At 39.6% G+C, this 25480-nt stretch overlaps 1 protein-coding gene and 1 pseudogene across 2 annotated transcripts in view; one reads left to right on the forward strand and one right to left on the reverse strand.

Moving 5' to 3' along the window:
• ARHGEF4 (Rho guanine nucleotide exchange factor 4) overlaps positions 1–25480 on the reverse strand; it is a gene marked incomplete at both ends in the record, with an annotated part of 252432 nt that overhangs the window by 181555 nt on the left and 45397 nt on the right. The window lies entirely within an intron of this gene.
• Positions 15488–23794, forward strand: LOC309824948 (glycine N-phenylacetyltransferase-like; annotated as a pseudogene). Its single transcript has 2 exons — positions 15488–15633; positions 22809–23794. The product of its transcript is annotated as a glycine N-phenylacetyltransferase-like (transcript).

Below are 25480 nucleotides of genomic sequence, written 5' to 3' on the forward strand. Positions count from 1 at the left end.
CTAAGATTGGGAAGAACACAAGGATGCCCACTCTTGCCACTTTTATTCAGCATAGTTTTGGAACTCCTAGTCACAGCAGTCAGAGAAGAAAAAGAAAAAAAAGGAATCCAAATTGGAAAGGAAGAAGTGAAACTGTCACTCTTTGCAGATGACATGATACTATACATAGAAACTCGTAAAGATGCCACGAGAAAGCTACTAGAGCTCATCAATGAACCTGGCAAAGTTGCAAGAAAATAATTAATATACAGAAATCTGTTGTATTTCTATACACTAACAACAAAATATCAGAAAGAGAAATTAAGGAAACAATCCCATTTACCATCTCATCAAAAAGAATAAAATACCTAGGAGTAAACCTACCTAAGGAGGTAAAAATCATGTACTCTGAAAACTATAAAATGCTGATGTAAGATATTGAAGGCCACACAAACAGATGGAAAGATGTACCATGTTCTTGGATTGGAAGAATCAATATTGTTAACATAACCATACTACCCAAGGCAATCTACAGATTCAATGCAATCCCTATCAAATTACCAATGACATTTTTCACAGAACTGGAAAAAGACTCTTTAAAATTTATATGGAAACACAAAAGACCCTGAGTAGCCAAAACAATCTTGAGAAAGAAGAATGGAGCTGGAGGAATCAGGCTCCTTGACATCAGACTATAATACAAAGATAAACGAATCAAAACAGTATGGTACTGGCACAAAAACAGACGCATAGATCAATGGAACAGGATAGGAAACGCAGAAATAAACCCACACACTTATGGTCAATTAATCTATAACAAAGGAGGCAAGACTATACAATGGAGAAAAGAGAGTCTCTTCAACAGGTGGTGCTGGGAAAACTAGACAGCAACATGTAAAAGAATGCAATAGAACATTCTCTAACACCATATACAAAAATAAACACAAAATGGGTTAAAGACCTAAATGTAAGACTGGATACTATAAAATTCCTAGAGGAAAACATAGGCAGAACACTCTTTGACATAAATTACATAAATATATTATTGGATCTGTCTCCTAGAGTAATGGAAACAAAAGCAAAAATAAACAAATGGGACCTAATTAAACAGCAAAGGAAACCATCAACAAAATGAAAGGACAACATATGGAATGGGAGAAAATATTTGAAAATGATGTGAATGACAAGGGCTTAATTTCCAAAATATACAGGCAGCTCATACAACTTAATAACAACAACAACAACAAAAAATACAACACCCCCCAAATGGGCAGAAGACCTAAATAGACATTTCTCCAAAGGAGACACACTGATGGCCAACAGGCACATGAAAAGATGCTCATCATTGGTAGTTATTAGAGCAATGTAAATCAAAGGTACAATGAGGTGTTGCCTCACACCAGTCAGAAGGGCCATCATCAAAAAAGTCTACAAAAAAATGCTGGAGAGGGTATGGAGAAAAGGAAACCCTCTCACACTGTTGGTGGGAATGTAAATTGGTGCAGTCACTATGGAGAACAGTATGGAGGCTCCTTAAAAACCTAAAAATAGAATTACTATATGACCCAGCAATCCCACTACTGGGCATTTACCCACAGAAAATCATAATTCAAAAAGACACATGTATCCTAATGTTCATAGCAGCACTATTTACAACAGCCAGGACATGGGAGCAACTTAAGCATCCATTGGCAGATACAGGGATAAAGAAAAAGTTGTATATATACACAATAGAATACTACTCAGCCATAAAAAGGAATGAAATAATGCCATCTGTAGTAATGGATGAACCTAGAGTATATCATACTAAGAGAAGTAAGTCAGACAGAGAAAGACGAATATCATATGATATAACTTATATGTGGAATTTAAAGAAATGATAGAAATGACCTTATTTACAAAGCAGACTCACAGACATAGAAAACAAATTTATGGTTACCAAAGGGTAACCTTTGGGGGTGATAAATTAGGAATTTGGGATTATTAACAGAGTCACACTATTATATATAAAATAGATAACCAACAAAGACCTACTATATAGAACAGGGACCTATATTAAATGTCTTGTAATACATATAATGGAAAAGAATCTGAAAAAGAATATAGATATAGATCTGAATTACTTTGCCTGAACATTGTAAATCAACAAAACCTCAATTAAAAAAAAAGGAAAAAAAGGGCTTCCCTGGTGGCGCAGTGGTTGAGAGTCTGCCTGCCGATGCAGGGGACACGGGTTCATGCCCCGGTCCAGGAGGATCCCACATGCCGTGGAGTGGCTGGGCCCGTGGGCCATGGCCGCTGAGCCTGAGCGTCCGGAGCCTGTACTCCGCAACGGGAGAGGCCACAACAGTGAGAGGCCCACGTACCGAAAAAAAAAGCAAATAAGTAGGTAAAAAAAATGCACATGCACTATATAAAATAAAAATAATAACATCTAGTAGCATTAAGAAAGAAAACATAGCAGTAAAATACAGGATAACAATATCAAAGAAGTCAGTAAAGGTAAAAAATTAATGATCATTGTATTAACCTTGAGGAAGATAAAGAAATTGAATCACTTAATTTGGTAAGTTAAATATGCATATTATAAATCTTGGATGAATATTTAAAGAATGGAGACAGAGTGTGCATCTTCCAAAAAGAGTAAAGTATTATAATAATTATAAAATTCAGAAGATTGAAATAATTCAGTGTACTTTCTCTCTTCCAATGCACTTAAGCTAGAAATCATTAATAAAGGCTTATCTCCATATATTTAAAAATAAGTAACAGGGCTTCCCTGGTGGCGCAGTGGTTGACAGTCTGCCTGCCGATGCAGGGGACATGGGTTCGTGCCCCGGTCCGGGAAGATCCCACGTGCTGCGGAGCAGCTAGGCCCGTGAGCCATGGTCGCTGAGCCTGCGTGTCTGGAGCCTGTATTCCGCAACCGGGGAGGCCACAACAGTGAGAGGTCCGCGTACCACAAAAAAAAAAAAAAAAGTAAGTAACAATTTATAATAACTCAAGGATTGGAGAAGGAATACCAATGGAAATTAGATAATGTTTTGAACTGGAAGAATCAGAAAATACCACAGATGAAAACTCATGGGATGCGACCAAAGCATTACTTAGGGGGAAAATTTGTAGCCTTAAATACTACAAAAGAAAGCTTGAACACTAATAAATTAAGCATCTTTTTCAAGAAGTTGGAAGATGAATAAAAAAATAAAACAGAGTTAAGTATAAGAATGAATATAACAAAGCTACGAGCAACAACTAATAAAATAGAAAACCAGTACGTAACAGCGAGGTCCAGCAAAGGAATAAGCTTTTTAAAAATACCATTAAAAATCATTCTAGAATACGTAAGATAGCTGTACAAACCTATTCCTTTTCTTTCCAGGTTCACAGTGCAGTAGCATTTCCCAGCACTGTATGAGTGGTTATGGCCTTGTGACTGAGTTCTGGTCAATGGAATGTGAGTTGAAATGACACACACCCTTCTCAGCCCTGGCCCATTAACCCTCCATGAGTGTCTTTCATCCTCTTTCCCAGCATGACAGAGGCAAGCAAAGCAACCCTGGAAACAATGTCATGAATACGGCAGAAATATGGAAAAGGCCTGGGTTCTTGAATCACTACTTAGAGGAAAACCACTGCCGACTACATACACTTATTTAGAGAAATAAACTATAATATCACATTTTGGCTTGTTGTTTCAGAAGCCAGGAATACCTTAGCTAATACACTCACAAACCTCTGATAAGTTTGGTCAAGGAAAAGCGAAGATACACATAACAAATGAGGAATGAAAAGGAGGCTGTTGTCACACATATTGCAGACCTTAACGGTATTAATAATGTTTTATGAAAAAAAGCAAATTAATTTGAACAGTTAGATGAAATGGAAAAATTCTAAGAAAAATATAATTTAATAAAATTAGACTCAATATTGTTAATATATCAATTTTCTCCAAATTGATCTGTAGTCAGTGTAATCCCACTCAGAATTCTAGTAGTTTTTTATAGAAATCGTAATGTGATCCTAAAATTTATACAGAAATGCAAATTTCCTAGAATAGCTAAAAAGTCTTGGAAAAGAACAAAATTGTGGTACTACACGGCCTGATTTCAAGACTTTCAAGACTAAAGCCACAGTAATCGAGACAGTGTGATATTGGTATAAGGATACTAGATTGATGGAACCAAATAGAGACAAAGGATTAAATCATATGGACCTACAAATAGACCATTTTGTTGGTGCCAAGCTAACTCACTGGGAAAAGGATAGCCTTTTCAACACAGGATGCTGGACACACTGTATATCCACATAGAAAAAAATAATCTACCGAAAGTGACTCAAAAAGAAATAGAAATTGTGAATACCTCAATGACCATTAAAGGAATTGAATCAGTACTAATTTTTTTCCACAAAGGAAACTTCCTTAGCATTTTTTACCAGATATTCAAGGGATAAGTAATCAAAATTTTAGACAGTCTATTTCAGAAGCTTTTTAAAAAAGATAACACTTGTCAATTCATTTTATAAGGTAATAAATTAAGTAATACATTACTGATCTCAAAATCCTGCAAAAACATTAATGAGAAAAAATTACTGACCAATTTCATATATGAACAAAGATGCAGAAATGTAAAACAAAGTATCATCATACCAAATCCAGCAATATAGTAAGAAAAAAATCCATAATGACCAAGTTGGGTTAATACCAAGAAGGCAAGGTTGACTAAATATGAGAAAAACAATTAATGTAATGTTGCATAACATTAAAAGAGAAAAAGCATATGATCACACCAATAGATGCAGATAGAAAACTTCTGTTTTAAAGAAGCTTTAAATTATAAAATTAAACATCCAATCACAATAGACTGGGGAGGAGCTTACAGGGGTTTCTGGAGGGCTGGCAAGGTCCTGTTTCTTGGCCCATGTGGTGATTACATGGGTGCCTGCTTCATAACTATATTTTAGAAACTGTACATGTGTCTTATGTGGTTTGGGATATCTTAAATTACACAATAAAAGAAGAAAAATATGTGTGTGTGTGTGTGTGTGTGTGTAGTAAGGAAAATACCAGGCTCAAAAAATAAAGTTCCTGGGCTTCCCTGGTGGCGCAGTGGTTGAGAGTCTGCCTGCCGATGCAGGGGACGCGGGTTCGTGTCCCGGTCCGGGAAGATCCCACATGCCGCGGAGCGGCTGGGCCCGTGAGCCATGGCCGCTGAGCCTGCGCGTCCGGAGCCTGTGCTCCGCAACAGGAGAGGCCACAATAGTGAGAGGCCTGCGTACCGCAAAAAAAAAAAAAAAAAAAAAAATGTTCCTTTGTCCGTTGCTTCCTGTTCAGCTTCCTATCACTCTAGGTGATGTAATTCTTTCTAAATTTCCCATGAAACTTGGGTAAGCCTGCCCCTCAGAGCAGACCATATGCAGAGGTACACATGATAGCACACCCTCAAAGGCTCAATGTAGGAAACACCCCAAGCTCAGAGCTGCTCCAGTGAGGGGGGATGAGCCTGTAATGGGGTGCACAACAAGGGCAGACCAGATACAGATTAAGCGGAAGTGATGCCAGTGTCGAGGAGAGAGGTAGAAGTGTTAAATGGATTAGTAACGGTATCAAAAACTTGTAAACCACTTCATTTAACTTTTCAAAGTACGTACTTTCAAATAGGGCACCCCACTGAGTTCTCTCCTAGAGTGCTGTGAGGTATTGGATTTTGTCCTCATGTTACTGGTGAGGAAACTGAAGGGAGCCTGGAGAGGCCAAGCCTTTTCCTGGCGAGGGCAGTTCCTGGGGACAGTCCTCAGCCTGCAATCAGAGGCTGTTCTATGGGAAACAGCAGAGTTCAAGGGCCACACCCCCCAGCCACTTCCTGCTGGTCCTAGAAAAAGAGTACCACATCAACAATATTTCTCAAATTCTTCTGCCACTTGGGGCACTTTCAGGCACTGCTTTGTGTTATGGTTACCTGTTATCTCTCTCTAAATGTTTTACTTTCTCCAACGCACAATGAACAGCTCAGAACAGATATTGTGACCTGCCTTTCAGTCCCCAAAGTATCAAAAATCATGTCGGACACCACATAGTAGGCACACTATTAATGATCTCAGCTAACACTATTGAGTGCTTTCAAGTGCTTTTAGTCATAATCACAGCTTCTGACATAGATATTGTAATCACGCCCATTTTACAAAGGAATACACTGAGGCATAGTGAATTTGAGTAACACACACGGTATTATGTAGCTAGTAAATGGCAAAATTAGTAATCTTACAATTGCATCTGGTTCCAGAATCTGTACTCTTTAACCATTAAACTAAATTAAATTGAGTTTCTCTGAATGCTCTTCTGTCTAATCATATGCCACTACTTATATTTCTTCATGTTCTTGCCTCCTTCAACAAGCCTTTCTAAATTACTTGGTGAAACCGTTATAATTTTTTTTTTTTTTTTTGCAGTACACGGGCCTCTCACTGTTGTGGCTTCTCCCATTGCAGAGCACAGGCTCCGGACGCGCAGGCTCAGCGGCCATGGCTCATGGGCCCAGCCGCTCTGCGGCATGTGGGATCTTCCCAGACTGGGGCACGAACCCGTGTCCCCTGCATCGGCAGGCGGACTCTCAACCACTGTGCCACCAGGGAAGCACTAAACCGTTATATTCTTTTCAGAATTCCCATACCACTTTTTGCCTTCACAACATAAAATAAAATTGTTTTGTATCAGTATGAGGAGAAATAATGATGATGACGGTGATGATAATAGTCAACATTTGTTGAGCACTTACTGTGAGCTCTCCGTTATTCTACGGACTTTACATGAATTAGCTCATTTAATTCTCAGAAGTACCCCAGAAATATACACTATTATTCCATATTTACAGATGAGGACACAGGCTCAGAAGGCTAAGCAATTCAGCCGAGGCCACACAGTTCATGACAGGACCAACCCTCTGCCTGCAGATGACTAGGAGATTGATTTCCTAAGACCTCTTGGAAAACAACCCTGCCCGCTGCTGTTAGACCATCAGAGAGAGAGCCCCAAATACCTGCAGTCATTCTACACAGCCCTTCCCTGCCCTGCTCCCCGCCTCCACGGACACAGGTGGGCCCTGCCACCAGCTCTGTGACCGGGTCAGGGCCAGGGGGTTCTGCAGTTGACTTTGGTTTCCCCAGGTTTGAACAACTGAGTCAACACCCACGCAGGAAATTGAGAAAAGTTCTGTAAATAAGAGAATACAGTATTTTCAGTGTGGAGAGGCGGAAAAGAGGCACTTGAGAAATCCATATATCCTTGAGTTACACTTTTTTTCCTGAAAAAAATTTTGTTGATGGCATAATGACTGCCTACCACACTAGTCCAGCATTTCAGAGAAATGGAGAGGGAGCTCCGGTGTCCCTGAAGACATCAGGGCACCTTCATCATTCAGGGAGCGCCCGCTGCCCTGAACGTGCGCAGTATCAGCAGGAAAGGAGAAGCCTCCTTAGAAAACACAGGCAGCTCCCCCAGGTCCCATATGCCTCTCCTTAAACCCTGTATGAGAGGATGACATGGGTTCTACCTCATTTCAGTTCAGCAAATACTCACTGACTGCGTTTTAGGCTCTAGGCATTGATAATACAGAGACGAATAAGATTTCTGAAATCTCATTCAATCAATTCAATTCTGAAATCTTACTCAAATCTTACAGGGAAGACAGATATGCAATAGGCAATTCTAACTGAGGGGTGAGCACAAAGGTTCTATCAGCTTGCTCCTGAAAGATCTCAATTTCTCAGTGATCCTGGAGCACAGCTCTTAGGGTCAGAGATGGAGGGGGGATAAGAGGAGCTTCACCAGGAGCTCTGGCTGAGGGGCAGGGGGCTAATGAAACCTTGGGCCAAAAGGGGAAGCCCAAGTCTTTCAAAGCAAGCCCCAAAGAAATTAAAATAAAAACAAAGCAAAAATGAAGAAAAGCAAAAATCCTAGACAGGATGTCGGTCCCCATGGAAGACCCCCACCCCAGGGGGCCTGGCCAGTAAAAGGGATGGAGGAGGAACTGTTCCACAAGGTGTGGTTGAGAAATCAGGGCAATTGCTCTCCCGGTGCTCCCCCAGAGCACCTTTGGAAAGTCACCATGGCCTTGACTGCACTAGTGTCTGGCATTTTGCTTTAGAGTGGGGAGCGTCAGGGAGCAGCGCCAGCGGTTTGGACTTCAGGCCTGAGGGAAGGAAGCAGGACAGAGGATCAGGAGAGGACTCTCTCTTCCCGACGCCTGGCCCAGCCACTAGTCACCTCTGCCTGTTTCGTCTCGAATGATCTCCTCTCTGTCTTGGGCAGTGAGCTCTCCTTCCCAATGGCCATTCTCTATATCCAGCTCATACTGGCATTTTTGACCCCCACACCCCAGCTGCTCTTGACTCTTGTGAATTCTGCCTGTGGACCAGCCACCCAGACAGACCAGAGAAGTGGGGACTTTCTTTGCTCAGCCCACTCAGCCTTGGACTCAAACCATCCCCTTGGGGTCCAGGTGGCTCTCCTCCAGCACACGTGCCCCAACTGGACTTTCCCCATCAAGCACACTGAGCCTGGGGAGCCCTTGGCATCTGCACTCTGCATCACCATCTGTCCTTACCTTCAATGTGCCTACACTCGAGGGCCACCTCCAAGTTGAGAGATTCTGGCCACATTTTCCTCTCCCTCCTCAGAATCTCTGTAACATTCAAAATATCAAAAGCCTTGGGCAAGAAGAGGATGCCTCCAAAGACAGTTTGCACACAACTGTAGTCTCTTTGTTTTATGAACTCCACCAGCAAAGGCAGAAGCCCAATGTCTTAAGTCATTTAGCCTTGAATATCATCTATTTTGACTGTGCTACCCATGACCATGCTTATTGTAGCCATACATTGACCCGAAGATTACACCCCCTCACCCCTTCAAGATTTTGGTTTCTGACTCACTGCCAACTCTCCCCAATGCTAATCCTGTCCTAATTCTTGGCAATTTCAATATCCTCCTATGCAGTCCATTGTGTCAAGCTCTGTGTTTAGTGTTTTACAAATAATATCTTATTTAAGCTTCACAACTCATTTCTCAAAGGAGGAAAACGAGAGTTGGAGAAAGTAAGCGATTTGCTGAATTTTGCACTGCTATTTAGCGAAGCTAGGATTCAAACCAAACTGCTCATATTATAAAGCCTGTGTTCTTGACTGCTATGTTGTGTCGCCTCCTCACTGTTGGAAAAATAGCCACATTTTCTTGGAAGGAGCTGAGGACAGCTAACACAAATGGAAGAGAGGGTTAGGGGATTTCCTTTACATGTCTGTCACTGTTCCTGGTCATCTTTCATATTTACAATTCAAGGTACTGCCTTCTATTGGGAGTCAGCTCCTTCAATTATGTGGAAATAAATCTGGGAAAGCAGGAATAGTTTTGCAGGCAGGTGAACATGGGTGCAAATCCTAGTTCCACAATGTTTCACTGTTGCTTGAAGTAATCTTCCAAGGTTTCTGAGGGAAATGAAGGTTGTGCTAAAGAGCACAGGCTGTGGGACCAGACCCACCCAGATTCAAATTCCAGATATGCCACCAGCTGTGACCTTGAGCAAGTTAGTTAAGTCTCAGGTTTCTCCTATGCCAAAAGGTTGCAACAGGGAGTTAAGAGGGATAAATGAGCTAGTGTATTTAAATCCCCAAAAGCTCTGCACACAGTATGTACTCAATAACTTATCTGACAGGCTATGAGGAGTAGATGAGTTAATGTATCTAAGTGACAGACTCTTGGGAAATGCTAGTTTCCTCCCTCGTTCCTTCTCTCCCTACCTCACTCCCCATCAACCTCTCCCATACATACTATACTTCAGTTACACCCGTCTAGTCAGCATTGCTCAACACACCTCTGTGCCTTTGACCGAACTGGATGCTCTATCGGAAAAACTCCTACACTGCCTCATTCTGGCATCTCCTCATGACCAATTCAAAAGCTACGTCCTCTCTTCTGTGTTCCCCAAATGCCCAAAAGGTTGCCATGCACCTATTTGTACTTCCAGAGCAACCTTTACATTTACACTGTGAACACCTCATATATTACAGTTATTAACAGCCTGTGAGCTTCCTGAGAATGGGGACCATGTTTTATTTCTTCTGGTATCATTAGCCCCATTTATATTTCCTGGCATGTACTAAATTCTATTCAATCCAACTGAACATACAAAGGAATGAAAATACTATTAAGAGAAGCAATCCACCATGGGCCCTGAGTATCCCTACACATACTTACTGGGTAAGCCAAGAATGCAACTCCATCTCTACTCATTTCTCAGGGCTGTGTTTTCAGTGAGCAACCTTGAGGGATGAAGTAATATCTTCTTCCAGGACAGAAAGCAGGCTTGCTATAAAGGAAGTGATTGTCTAAGCTCAGTGTCCCTCAGCTGTGACACAAATCCACTGCTTGCATAACATCCACTTGGGCCCTCTGCACTGACCTCACAGGACTTGAGTGGGGGGTAAAAACAACTGGAACAGACATGATGTTGTTGCTGCTTGCTGAGCCACGAGTAATAAAGCCCCTTGTCTCTGAACCAGGAGTCTCATGTCTTCTTCCAGCCTCCATGAAATAGTAACAGGCTAATTTACTATCTCAGGGGTCAGCAACCTGTGGCCTTGGGCCAAATCCAGCACATGATCTGTTTTTGTTCAGTCTGAATATAAGAATTTTTAAAAATATATTTTAAAGGTTATTTTTAAAAAAGGATGTTGAATATGTGACAGAGACCTGTTGTTGCCCACAAGGCCTAAAATATTTATAATCTCACTCTTAAAAGGAAATTTTTGACACCCCTTATATCATCTTATGAGGACGGTAAAATTAAATCTAAGTTTCTGACCAGTTCCAATTCTTCAGTTAATTTCCTTAGAGCAAGAACGTCATAGCTTCCTCTCAAGGTCTTCACAGCACCGAGCACGTGGTTAATACTCAGACAAGGCTCAACCAAAACCAAAGTATCCCTTTCACAAAGATTTAGTGCCTGGCACTGTTTCAGGACCTGGGGATATTGAGGTAAAAAAAAATAATCAAAATCCCCAACCTCATAGAGTTGATATTCTAATGGGAGAGAGAAGCAATATACAAATAAATACATCTCAGGTTGTGGTGAGTACTATGGAGAAGACAAAAAGGGGTAAAGAAGATGAGGAATTCCAAGGTTTAGTTGGGTGGGATGGGGTGGGGTGGAGAGAGCTGGCTACTATTTTATGCAAGGTATTCAGGGAATACCTCTGAGAAGGCAGCCTAATTAAGTAGGTCAATGCCTGTCTGGGATCTATAAACATATAGAAACCTGACAACCTGGGGAAATGAAATTAAAACACATTCCATGTCCACTTTCCAGCTAATGGTTTTCTGATCTAAGTACATATTTGAGCTGGGCCCCATCCAAGAATGTTCACCCTCCCCCCACACCCCAAATCCTCTCCAGGAAGTGCCACTTCTACACAGGTCTGTGGAGGTCACTAATTTTGTGCAAGTTAGAGCCTGCACATTTTTTGCACTATATCCTCACCAATGAGTGCATTCTCATAATCCTACTTTGGCACTAAATGCCCCTAAATTAGGAATCACTGTACTTAGACTCTGATTTATTTTATTCTACCAAATACATACTAATTCCCTGCTCCAACACACACAAGTGATATATTCAAACATATCTAAAAACGACTGATAAAATGCATATATACATAAGAACCACTGCAATTTCGCTTTGATAGAAAGAATGCTGACACTGAAAGGACACAGGCTTTGGGATCATTCTGAGTTGAGTCCAAGTCCCTCCTTCATCCCTTGTTGCTGGGCAACAGACCTCAGGTAAGTTACTTTAACTCTCATAGACTTAGTTTCCACACCTGTAAAGGGAAGCTAATAATACTTGTCTCTTAAAAAAAAAATAGATAATAGATGTAAAGCACCAAGCACACAGTCAGCCACACAGAAAATGCTCTATAAGGGTTGGTATTTTAATTCATAAGTAGTACATGTATCCTTCATCCACTCAGTAGGCATTCACTTATTGCTCCTATTTCTTGCCAGGCAGTGTCAAGTGAAAGAGCTCTTCCAATCAAGGAGACTACAGAGTGGTAGGTAAGACAGCAAAGTAAATAAACAATGATGATATGCCAGTGGGATAGGAGCACATCAGGAAAGGCTTCCCAATATGAACAGCTGAACTAACTCTTAGCCAGAGAAAAAGTAGACATTTCAGACAGAGGCAATACATTATGATAAAGGTTGGAAGAATATGTAGTTTGGTAGCGCTAAATAATGGGAGTTACAGGGAAGGAGAAGAGTGCTAAGAGAGAATTAAGTCAGATCAAAACAGCATTGATTGTCATGCTAAGGCATTTGGGTCCTAAAGACAACAAGGAAAGAACCTCTGGATTCCACATGGGGGTGCAATTAGAGTGGGGCAAGACTGGAGACAAGATGAGTTATGAGGCTGTCCAGAAGTAGATTTGGGAGTTGGGAGGGATATAAATGAGATTGAAATGGACTTGTCCATGGAATATCTTAGTAAAATTATCCAGTAGGCTGACAGACGTAAAACAGTGAAATTTGAGCTGGAGACTGCTTTGGGAACCATCAGTATGTACAAAAAGCTATGTGAATGAGATAATCTAGGATTTGTGCGCAGAGTAAGAATAGAAGAGGGCTGATGGAGGAGCCCCCAAAGACATTTATAAGATGTAGAGGGAAAACAGAGCCCAAGAAGGAAACAGCATGAACAGAGAATTAGTGACAATGAAAATCAGAGCATTTTATGATTTCCAAGTCATGTTCCACATGAGTGATACCAGACTAGAAAGCTCTGAGCTCTTGCTCCCCGACAAAGTTATATATTAAAAAAAAATCAACCAGAAGCTGTCTGGACCAACTTTGTATATGCTTTGAAAAGCAATCAAGAGTTTTCAGCAATCAAGCAAATTCCCAGTCAAGAAAAACCCATCTTCAAAATTGTAGGAAAGTTTTGTGGTATTTTTACTTACACTTACCGCTCTCCCAATCTACTTTAGTGGTACTCTTGGTCTTGAGCAGCTGCAGCCCAGTTCCCAATTCCTCCACTTGAACTGGAGGGAGCAGAACAGATCTCATTTGCAAATTATTGTCTGTTATAACCTGCCTGGAGGATACCTGAAAGATTTACTTGTTCATCCCTGTCTTGCATAACTCAGAATGCAGGTGGGAAAAGTGGCAGGCACTGTTATTAAATACAACAAGTGGACTAAAAATTCAAAGATGCCTAGGGCAAGAGATTTGGGTGGAGACATACAGTAGACTATCTAAGGCCAGGAGGAGAAGCTGGGGTGAGGTGCTTTGGGAAATGAGGAAATGCAAAAGCAACTATAGATAGAGGGGAAACTGAGAAAGCCATGCATGCCCAGGCAAGATGCATGCCCAGAAAAGACCTGAGAAGACCTTAAACATTTACCTGGATCTAATCTGTAGGCTCAGAACAAGTCTAGCTAATTGGTGAAGAACTGCACCAGCGAAGAGCCAGTCTGTAAAGACTACAGGGGTGGTTGTTCTTTCTTTTTATTTTTGATGGTTTTGTTTGTTTGTCTATATCGACTCTTGGCATTCAAGGAAATATGTTTCAAAACAGTAAATGTACATGAGCTAAAAGAACAGAGACTTCAGTGAGCACACACAAGCACACATAACATTTAAAAGTAGTTTGGAAGAGTCTCAAAACAAATGGACTACTATGACCTTCAATAAAAACAACAACTGCAATAACAGCAAACCATGAGGAAAGGCAGAAATCTGATTTCCAGAGTTACTACATAATAATAACCAAATACTCAATTTTGGCAAAAATTAGAAGATATACATAGAAACTGGAAAATGCAGCTCATTCAGAGGAATAAAACAGATTGAAAGAAATCATCCCTGAGAAAGCCCAGACATCAGTCTTACTAGACAAAGACTTTAAAATGACGGTCTTAAATATCTATAAGAGATAAGGGAAAACATAGACAAAGAACTAAAAGAAACAAAGAAAACAGTATATGAACAAAATGAGAATGTCAATAAAGAGAGAGAAATTGCAAAAAGGAACCAAACAAAATTCTAGAGCTGAAGAGTACAATTGAAATGAAAATTCACTAGAAAAGTTCAACAGCAGAGTTGAATAGGCAGAAGAAAGAATCAGTGAACATGAAGGCAGGTTATTTGAAATTATTGAGTCTTAAGAACACAGAGGAAAAAGAATGAAGAAAAGTGAACAAAACCTAAGGAATTTGTGAGACACCATCAAGTGGCCCACATACACATTTTCAGAGTCCCAGAAAAAGAGTACACTGAGAAGGAGCAGAAAAAATTATTTGAAGAAATAATGGCTAAAACTTGAGTCTATAAATCTTAAAAGCTCAGTGAACTCCAAGTAAAATAAACTCAAAGAGACCCACACCAACATACATTGTAATTAAACTGTTCAAAGCCAAAGAGAGAATATTGAAAGTAGTAAGGGAGAAGTGCTTTATCACATACAGAGATTCCCTGTAAGATCATCAGCCACTTGTAGTCAGAGACCTTGGACCAGAGGCAATGAAATGATATATTTAAGGTGCTGAAAGAAAAATACTAAAACCCAATAATTCTATATATGGCAAAACTGTCCTTGGAAAATAAGGGAGAAATTAAGGCATTTCTATATAAACAAAAGTTGAGGGGCTTCAGTATTACTAGACCTACCCTAAGAAATGATAAAGGGAGGGCTTCAGGTTAAAATGAGAGGACACTAGATACTAACTCCAAGTCATACCTAGGCAAATACACAGCAAATGTAACATGGGCAAAAGTAATAGCCAGTGTTGTTGCAATCCTGCTTTGTAACCTGAATATTAATTTTACATAGGATTTAAGAGAAAAAGCATAAAAAATAATTATAAATCTCTGTTATTGGGCACACAATCTATAAGTATGTAATTTTAAAAATAAATTTATTTATTTATTTATTATTTTTGGCTGCATCAGGTCTTTGTTGCTGTGCACAGGCTTTCTCTAGTTGCGGTGAGAGAGGGCTAATCTTTGTTGTGGTGCATGGCCTTCTCATTGTGGTGGCTTCTCTTGTTGCAGAGCACAGGCTCTAGGCACGTGGACTTCAGGAGTTGCAGCACGTGGGCTCAGTAGTTGTGGCTCATGGGCTCTCGAGTGCAGGCTCAGCAGTTGTGGCACACGGGCTTAGTTGCTCCACAGCATGTGGGATCATCCTAGACCAGGGATCGAACCTGTGTCCCCTGCATTGGCAGGCAGATTCTTAACCACTGCACCACCAGGGAAGTCCCTATAAGTATGTAATTTTTGACATCAAAACATAAAGAGGGTAGATGAAGCACTACTGGAGTCAATTCAAATTAGTTTGTAATAACTAGGATACTATATGTAATCTCCATTTTACCATACAGAAAATATCCATAGAATAGCCATAATCGGAAATAAGGGAATAAAAATGTGTCACTATGAAAAAGCAAAAAAGATTGGATCAAGATGGTAGAGAAGGAGGATGTGGAACTCACCTCTCCTCACATCAAAAATACATCTACTTGTGGAACACTTCTCACAGAAAACCAACTGGAAACTGCAGAGGATCTCTTATATAACCAAAGCTGCAAGAAAGATCCTCACATGACTGGGTAGGACCAAAAAAAAAAGGCATCAGGATGGGACCTGTGTCCCTGGGAAGAACCTGTGAAGGAGGGAGGGTCTGCATGGGCAGGCTCTTGCCCTGCGAAGACCCTTGCAGGCTGGGAGGTGTACTGGCACAGACAGAGGGCTGGAGGAGCCTGGACTCTTCTCGCAAGGAATGCCTGCATGCTGGTTTACTAGCAATCAGGGCAGAGAGAGACCAGTGCTGATGGCTGCCACCCTGCTGCACTTCCCAGCCTGAAACATGAGCCAGGCAGGGCTGCTAATATGCACAGTGGTTAGGTGCTGAAACTCAGGCAGATGTGCCCTGGGAGTGGACTCAGTCTAGATGTGCAGAGACAGCCCTAGGGCCTGGGGTGTGGTCTGGGAGGAACCTCAGAGCCCATTGTCAGCATGGGCTTATCTTGGCCCAGGTCCACAACTGGAGCCCATTATCAGTGTGCATGGTGGGGTCCTGGCTTCAGTAGTTGCAGACTTTGTGAGGGCATGCATGTCTGGGTAGGGATGACATTGGAGCCCATTATCATGTTGGGGGAAGGTCCAGGGGCAGGACTAGCAGCAGCGAAATTTGTTGGCACCAATACCAGGTGGCAGGTGGCTTCACAGAATCTCACATCTCTGGCAGATTGCCCCTGGGGAGGAATACAGAGTGTTTCCTTTACTGGCAGAGGGCTCCAGTTCTGTTCACCCCACACTGCAGCTTGGAGTCAGACCTGAGGCAAACAGGTCCTATATAGAGCCCTATCACAGAGGCAGCCAGGTTCCAAGCAGCATCACAACCACATCAAATTCTGCAGCCACAATGCCCTGGCTGCCAACACCAGCCTACCACTAGGTCTGGGATGAACACAATGAAGAAAGGGACATGACCTTGGGCTGCTTCTGGGCAGAACAATGGATGCCTGTACCCGCAGCGCATAGGTTTGCTGTGACCACACTTGTGGGCCTCACTTGCTTCAGTGCTAACCTTGTTAAGGACAAAGCATGTGCTTAAAGGCAATGGAGGCTTATTGAACCTGACCCTCAGGGCTTCTACTCCAACAACTGGGGAACAGCCCCTATCCCCAACAGGGCTGGACAGTCATGAAGCAAAGAGGAGGCCCCACCCAACATCCAGTGCAGTCTACAGTCACAATACCAATCACACCCTCAATCAAAGGGATAATGGCCAGCACACTCTGAGGAAAGTTGTGACTAGCATCCATAACAAACAAAAACAACATCTGCACCAAAAATATTGGACTTGCACAGTCTACACAAGGTAGACTAATTTCATAGTGACATAGAAAGTTAAGTAAAATTTAAAAAGCAGAGGAACTACTCCCAATTAAAATAATAAGAGAAAAACCCTGAAAAAAAATAATGAAAAGACCTCACCAGTCTATTAGATTCAAAAAGGAGGTAATCAAAATGTTAAAAGAATTAAGAAAGATTATTGATAGAAATGCAGATCACTGTAACAAAGAACTAGAAATTATAAAAAGAAACCAATCAAAATTAGACAACTCAATTGCTGAGATAAAACCAACCTAGAAACAATGAAGAGCAGAGTAAATAATGCAGAAGATGAATAAGTGAATGACAGATAGAATAATGGAAACCAACCAATCAGAACAGTGGACAGAAAGACAAAAGAAAAAAAATGAAAGCGACATGCAAGATCTATGGAATAATATAAAGTGCACAAACCTACTCATAGAAGTTCAAGAAAAGAGAGAGAGAGAGAGAGAGAGAGAGAGAGAGAGAGAGAGAGTGGGAGGGAGGGAAAGAGAGAGAAGGGGGTTGAAAATGTATTTGAAGAATCTATGGCTGAAAATTTCCCAAACCTAAAGAAGAAAACAGATATCCAGATACAGGAAACACAGAGGGCTCCAAACAAGATGAATGCAAACAGACACACACCAAGATATATCATAGTTACAATGTCCAAAGTTAAAGATAAGATTCTAAAGGTAGCAAGAGAAAAACAGTCAGTTACAATCGAACCCCCATGAGGCTATCAGCTGGTTTCTCTACAGATACTTTGCAGGCCAGAAGGGAGTGGCATGATATATTCTAAGTCCTGAAAGGGAAAAACTTGCAACCTAGGATATTCTATCCAGAATTTCTCAAACAAGCAAAAACTGAAAGAATACGGAAATACTAAACTTAACCTAATAGAAATGTTGAAAGGTCTTCTCTAAATAAAAAAGAAGAAAGAATCTGTAGGAAAGAGAAAATCACAGTAGGAAACGCAACTATATAAAAGCATGGAAGATCACTCAAATAAGCCAGTACATAGATTTTAAAAAATCAAAAAAATTATAAAAACGATTATAAGTACAATGAATAGTAAAAGGGTAAATATGAAGATGTAAAACAGGGCATCAAAATCACAAAATGTGGGGAGGGGAGTATAAAAATGTATATCTTTCAGAATGTGTTTGAACTTGAATGGCTATCAGTTTAAAGCAAATAGATATAGTGATGGCTCAACATACTTGAACTCCATCATAAGCACAAATAAAAAACATACAATAGATTCACACAAAAAAAGAAAGGAACCCAAGCACACTACAATGGAAAAACCATCAAACCACATAAGGAAACACAAAAAAGATGAAGAAGTAAACAAAGAACTACAAAATCAACCAGAAAACAAGGCTTAAAAATGCAATAAATACATACTTATTAATAATTACCTTAAATATCAATGGACTAAATGCTTCAATCAAAAGACATAGAGTGGCAGATTGGAGAAAAAAACAAGAACCTACAATATGCTGCCTACAAGACACTCACTTCTGGGCAAAAGATTTCATAAATTGAAAGGGAGGGGATGGAAAAAGATGTTTCATGCAAATGGAAATGACAAGAAAGCAGGGGTAGCAATACTCATATCAGACAAACTTTTAAAAAAAGTCCATAAAAAAAGACAAAGAAGGATACTATATAATGATAAATGGATCAATATAAGAAGAGAATATTACACTCATTAACACATATGCACCCAATACAGAAGAACCTAAGTACATAAAACAAACACTAATAGACATAGAGGGAGAAATTAACAGGAATACAAAAATAGTAGGAGTCTTTAACACTCCCCTGACATCAATGGACGGATCTTCCAGATAGAAAGTCAATAGTGCAACAGAGATCCTAAGTGACAAAATAGACCAGTTGCATTTGACATCTTCATGACACTACATCCAAAAAAATCCAGAATAGACATTCTTTTCAGATGCACATGGAACATTTTCTAGGGTAGACCACAAACAAGCCTCAACAAATTTAAGAGTATAGAAATTATTTCAAGCATCTTTTCTAACCACAATGATATGAAACTAGAAAGAAAAATGGGCAAAAAATGATCACATGGGGACTAAACAACAGCTACTAAAAAATCAATGGGTCAGTGATGAAATCAAAGAGGAAATCAGAAAATACTTCTAAACAAATGACAATGAAAACACAACCTTACAAAATCTATGGGATGCAGCAAAACCAGTCCTTAGAGGAAGTTCCTAATGGTACAGGCCTTCCTTAATAAACAAGAAAAACTCAAATAAATAACTTAACCCACCACCTAAAAGAATTAGAAAAAGAAGAACAAACAAAGTCTGAAGTCAGCAGAAGGAAGGAAATAATAAATATCAGAGAGAAAATAAATAAAATAGAGATTAAAAAAACAATATAAAAATCGATAAAATCAAGAGCTGGTTCTTTGAAAGGATAAACAAAGTCAACAAACCTCTGGCCAGGCTCACCAAGAAGAAAAGAGAGAGGACCCAAATAAACAAAATAAGAAATGATGGAGGAGAAATAACAATTATATGCCAACAAATTGGACAACTTAGAAGAAATGGACAAGTTTCTGAAAACATATAGCCTGCCAAAACTGAGTCAATAAGAAACAGATAATTTGAATAGAGTGATCACTAGAAGTTAAATAGAATCACTTAAAAAAAAAACTCCCTACAAACAAAAGTTCAAGATCAGATGGCTTCACTGGGGAATTCTGCCAAGCATACAAAAAAGAACTTATACCAGTCCTTCTCAAACTCTTCCAAAAGATTGAAGCAAAGGGAACACTACCAAAGTCATTCTACGAAGCCACAAGCACCCTGATACCAAAGCCAGACAAAGACACTACCAAAAAAGAAAACTACAGGCCAATATCTTTGATGAATATAGATGCAAAAATTCTCAAAAACATTAGCAAACTGAATGCAACAATACATAAAAAAGATCATACACTATGAGCAAGTTGGATTCATTCCAGGGCCACAAGGATGGTTCAACATATGCAAATCAATCAATGTGATACACTGTATTAACAAAAGAAAAGGCAAAACCCATATAATTATCTCAATAGATGCAGATAAAGCAAACAACATCCACCCATGATAAAAACTCTCACGAAAATGAATAAAGTGGGAATATATCTCAACATGAAAAAGCCATTTATGACAAACCCACAGCCAAAATAACAGTGAAAAGGTGAAAGTCATTTCACTAAATTCAGGAAAAAGACAAGGATGCCCACTCTGAACACTTCTATTCAACATAGTACTGGAAGTCCTAGCCACAGCAATCAGAGAAAAAAAAGACAGATAATGTATCCAAATTGTAAGGGAAGAGGTAAAACTGTCACTATTTGCAGATGACAAGACGCTCTAAATAGAGAACCCTAAAGACTCCACACAAAAACAATCAGGACTAGTAGATGAATTCAGCCAGATAACAGGATACAAGATTAATATACAGAAATCTCTTGCATTACTTTACTCTAACAATGAAATATCAGAAAGAGAAAATTTTAAAAAAAATTCCATTTAATATCATGTCAAAAAAATACCTCAGGGGCTTCCCTGGTGGCACAGTGGTTGAGAGTCCACCTGCCAATGCAGGGGACATGGGTTCGTGCTCTGGTCCGGGAAGATCCCACATGCCGCGGAGCGGCTGGGCCCATGAGCCATGGCTGCTGGGCCTGTGCGTCCAGAGCCTGTGCTCTGCAATGGGAGAAGCCACAACAGTGAGAGGCCCATGTACCGCAAAACAAAACAAAACAAAACAAAAAATACCTCAGAATAAACTTAACCAAGGAAGTGAAATACCCATATGCTAAAAACTATAAAACATTGATAAAAGAAATTGAAAATGATTCAAAGAAATGGAAAGATATCCCATGCTCTTGGATTGGAAGAATTAATATTGTTAAAATGTCCATACTACCCAAAGCAATCTACAGATTTAATGTGATCCCTATCAAAATACTCATGACATTTTTTCACAGAACTAGAACAAATAATCCTAAAATTTATATGGAACTACAAAATACCCAGAATTTCCAAAGCCATTGTGAGGAATAAGAACAAAACTGAAGGCATAACCCTCCCAACACTTCAGACAATACTACAAAGCTACAGTTGTCAAAACAGCATGGTATTGGCACAAAAACAGACATTCAGATCAATGGAATAGAATAGAGAAGTAAACCAGAAATAAACCCACACACCTATGTTCAAAGAATCTATGACAAAGGAGGCAAGAATACACAACAAAGAAAAGGCAGCCACTTTTGCTGTTGGGAAAGGTGGACTGGTACATGTAAATCAATGAAATTAGAACACTTCCTCACACTATGTACAAAAATAAACTCAAAATGATTTAAAGACCTAAATATGAAACGTGACACCATAAATCTCCTAGAAGAAAACATAGGCAAAACATTCTCAGGCATAAATTTTTTTTAAACATCTTCACTGGAGTATAATTGCTTTACATTGCTGTGTTAGTTGCTGCTGTATAACAAAGTGAATCTGCTATACATATACATATATCCCCATATCCCTTCCCTCTTGTGTCTGACATAAATTGCAGCAATATTTTCTTAGATCAGTCTCCTAAGGGAAAAGAAATAAAAGCAAAAATAAACAAATGGGACCTAACCAAACTAGAAAGCTTTTGCATAGTTAAGAAAACTATGAATAAAACAAAAAGACAACCTATGGAATGGGAGAAAAATATTGGCAAATGATGCAACCAACAAGGGGTTAATATCCAAAATATCCAAATAGCTCATGGAGCTCAATATCAGAAAAACAAACAACCCAATCAAAAAGTGGGCAGAAGACCTAAATAGACATTTCTCCAAAGAAGACATACAGATGGCCAAGACGTACATGAAAATATGCTCAATATTGCTATTTATTAGAGAAATGCAAATAAAAACCAAAATGAGGTATCATTTCACACTGGTCAGAATGCCTATCATCAAATAGTCTACAAATAATAAATGCTGGAGAGGGTGTGGAGAAAAAGAACCCTCCTACACTGTTGATGGGAATGTAAATTGGTGCAACCACTATGAGAAACAGTATAGAGGTTCCTTTAAAAATTAAAAGTAGAACTACCATATAATCCAGAAATCCCACTCCTGGGCATATATCCTGAAAAGATGAAAACTCTAGTCCAAAAATATACACGCACCCAAATGTTCATAGCAACACTATTTACAATAACCAAGACATGGGATCAACACAAGTGCCATCAACAAATGATTGGTTTAAGAAAAAGTAGTGTATATATACAATGCAATATTGCTCAGCCATAAGAAAGAATGAAATATTGCCATTTGCAACAATATGGATGGACCTAGAGCATATCATAATAACTGAAGTAAGTCAGACAAAGATAAATATTATATCACTTATACGTGTACTCTAAAAAATAATATAAATGAATCTATATACAAAACAGAAACAGACTCACAGACATAGAAAACAAACTTACAGAAGATGGTTCTTTGGGACACAAGCCCGCCATCGTTTTGGTCTGCTGGCTTTCTGAATAGCTGCTATTCCTCATCCCAACAACTCGTCTTTCGATTTATTGGCCTATCGGGCTGTAAGCAGCACAAGCTTGGACTTGGTAACAAATTTTGGTGAGCCAGACAGGGGCCTTGCTGTTTGTGGCCAGCTGCCCCACACCCACAACTGGTTGGGGGATTTTTGGGTAAGGCCATAGAAGTTGCCAGGATCACTTCTCCTGAGGATCTGTCCTTCAAAATTTCCCAAAGTGGCATTGGCTGCCTTAGTGCTTGGTAGTTGGAGCAAGGAATTGACATTTGGGAGATGAAAGATTTCATATAGTAGGATTCTACCTGCTCATCCCAAAGAACCAGTGCTCCTGAAGTGTTGAGCTGGAGAGGAGAAGACCCTGAACACAGTGACCAGAGAGCTGGGAAACCAAAATTTGGTACCAAAATTAAGGTACCTGCCAAGATATTCCACTTACAAGATCCACAACTGCTGCAGAGGTTAGAGAAATCCTTGAGGAAGAACCTCCCTGTGTCCTTAAAGGTTTATGGGACTGTCCATGTGGACCAGGGAAACCCCTTCAAGCTAAAGGCCTGGGTGGACAAGTGGCCTGATTTTAATACTATGGTTATCCACCCTCAGGAGTAGGAAATTGCAGATGACTTTGATCATTACACCAACACCTACCAAATCTATTCTAAGGATCTCAACAACTGTCAAGAATCCCTTAGCACATCAGAGGTCATCAATTGGAAATACTTTTCTGATCCAAAGTTTGCAGTAAAGTCTGGATGAGGTGATACAGAATCTTGTAACCACTAAATTTGTTAAGGTCAAGCAAACACAATGCATTCTCTATGTGATGCCTGAGACAGTGAGGAAACTGCTTCCTTCCCTTCCAGAGACAAAGAACTTACCTATTGGCTATGGCAGACCCAAAGCCATTGACCAAGATGTTTAAACTCTCATCCCTGGATCCTACCTATGCTGCCTTGGTGAATAAATTATGGCATTTCTGTGGCAGCAATGAGAGTAGCCAGAGATTCACCAAGCTCTGTACCCAGACCTTCCCCAACTTCTGCCTGCTGGGGCCTAAGGGGACCCCTGTGTCCTGGTCCCTGATGGATCATACAGGAGAGGTGTGGATGGGGGCCACCATGCCTGAGTACCGGGTCCATGGTCTTGTCTCCCATCTGTTGTTTGTCCACATCCATGCTCTGGACAAACTTGGCTTTCCCCTATATAACCATACAGAGCCAACAAAATCGTACAGAAAATTAGTCACAATCTGCATCATATCCCCATGCCCTATGACTGGAACCAGTGGAACTGTGGGCCTCTGTGAAGCAGTCACGAACCTGAGACAGTGTTGGGTGGGCTGGTCACATGGCAAGAGATGCAGAGGGGTGGGCAGAAAGAAAGAATAAATTGTAATCAGCAGTAAATCACTGTGTGCTGTTTGGACTCTGGGGAAGCAGTGTGAATGGTCAACAGAACCACAAGTGTGGTTCACAAATCACTCATGAACTTCATTTTGGGTCCAGCAGACCTTCCTATTTCCTCCACATTCCAACCTTGGCAACCCCCATTCTATTCTGTGTTTCTATGAGTTAGACTTTTTGGGGGTAAGATCCCACATATAAGTGATATCATGCAGTATTTCTGTTTGTCTAGTTTATTTTACTGGTTCACAGTTTTCTTTTAATGTATATGGCTAGTAAGGAAAGTATCCATAATCAGTACAGAATAAATGCAACCCACTACTCTAATGGTGTCATTATTCTTTCCAGCACCATCATATTTTTCTCTATTTAGAGTGTGTACATGGAATGTAGGGAAGAGAATTTAAGTAGCTTGTCATATCACAATAGCAGGACAACTTAACATCTTGTCACCCAGAAACAATACACATGCAAAAATAAAATTGTTATTTAAAAATAACTGTTAAAATGTATGTGGTAGAGATACTTTAAATTTAAGGTAAATCAGGAAAAAATCTATAAAAATGGATCTAATTTGTGGGATTTTATCACATATAACATTTGTATATTCTGTGAACTAGGTTAAATCTGTAAATATTGAATATGACTTTTTTTTCTAAATTGACAAGATAAAAAAGTGTGGCATGCTATCAACTTGTTTCAAGTTGCAGGATGAACATGAATGATTTGTATCAAGACAAGACTGCTCTGGGTAGAAAAAGATAATTCAAATGTAATGTTCTTTTGTGTGTAAGGAGGAGTTTTATAATTAATATCAGCCATTATTCTTACACCAAGCTGTAGGACAATTTATACAATTTAATAAAGGATATTACATATTGAAAAAAAGACAAAAAAAAAAAAAACAAACTTATGGTTACCAAAGTGGAAAGGAAGTGGGGAGGGATAAATTAGGAGTATGGGATTAACAGATAAAAACTACTATACTTAAAAGAGATAAGCAACAAGAATTTACTGTATAGCACAGGGAACTATATTCATATCTTGTAATAGCCTATAATGGAAAATCATCTGAGAAATATATATGTAACTGAACCACTTTGATGTGTACCTGAAACTAACACAATATTGTGAATCAACTATACTTCAATAAAAAGTAACTTCAATAAAAAGACAGGAATTGAGGAAATGAGGAATAAAAAAGGTTATATGACACACAAAAAATAAATAGCAAAATGGCAGAGTAAATCCTTTCTTATCAGTGACTACTTTAAATATAAATGGCTTAAACTTTCCAATAAAAAGGCATCGAATGGCAGAATTGTTTTTTTTTTAAAAAAACCTTGGTGATCCAATTGTATGATGTCTACAAGAGACTCACTTTAGATATAAAGACACAATTAGGTTGAAGGTGAAAGGATTGAAAAATATATTCCATGAAAATACTAACCAAAAGAGGGCTAAAGTGGCTATACTAAATCAAACAAATTAGACCTTAAATCAAAAACTGTTACAGAGACAAAGACAATATAGATTGATAAAAGGATCAATTCACCAAGAAGATATAACAATTTTAACATATATTCACC

This window comes from Grampus griseus, assembly GCF_964374135.1.
Source record: "Grampus griseus genome assembly, chromosome: 7".
In the NCBI taxonomy this organism is placed as follows: Eukaryota; Metazoa; Chordata; class Mammalia; order Artiodactyla; family Delphinidae; genus Grampus; species Grampus griseus.